We start from the raw sequence: 319 nt of genomic DNA, 5'->3' as shown, positions 1-319 counted from the left end.
TGTTTTTCTATACATTATACTTCAGTAAAACACACACACTGTGGCCCTTCAGAGGTTGGAGCATGTGAGGAGGGAGAGGATCAGGAAAAATAACCAATGGGTACTAGGCTTAATACCTGGGTGATGAAACAATCTGCACAACAAACACCCATGACAAATTTATCTATGTCACAAAACTGGATTTGTATCCCTGAACTTAAAAGTTAAAAGAAACAAACAAAAACATTTTAAAAATTAAATATTAGCCAGGTCAGGCCAGGCGCAGTGGCTCATGCCTGTAATCCCAGCATTCTGAGAGGCCAAGGTGGGCAGATTATTT

The sequence above is a fragment of the Mandrillus leucophaeus genome, unplaced genomic scaffold (assembly GCF_000951045.1).
Source record: "Mandrillus leucophaeus isolate KB7577 unplaced genomic scaffold, Mleu.le_1.0 Scaffold613, whole genome shotgun sequence".
Classification (NCBI taxonomy): Eukaryota; Metazoa; Chordata; class Mammalia; order Primates; family Cercopithecidae; genus Mandrillus; species Mandrillus leucophaeus.
The sequence above is the reverse complement of the archived record's forward strand: the minus strand, read 5'-3'. Positions refer to the sequence as shown.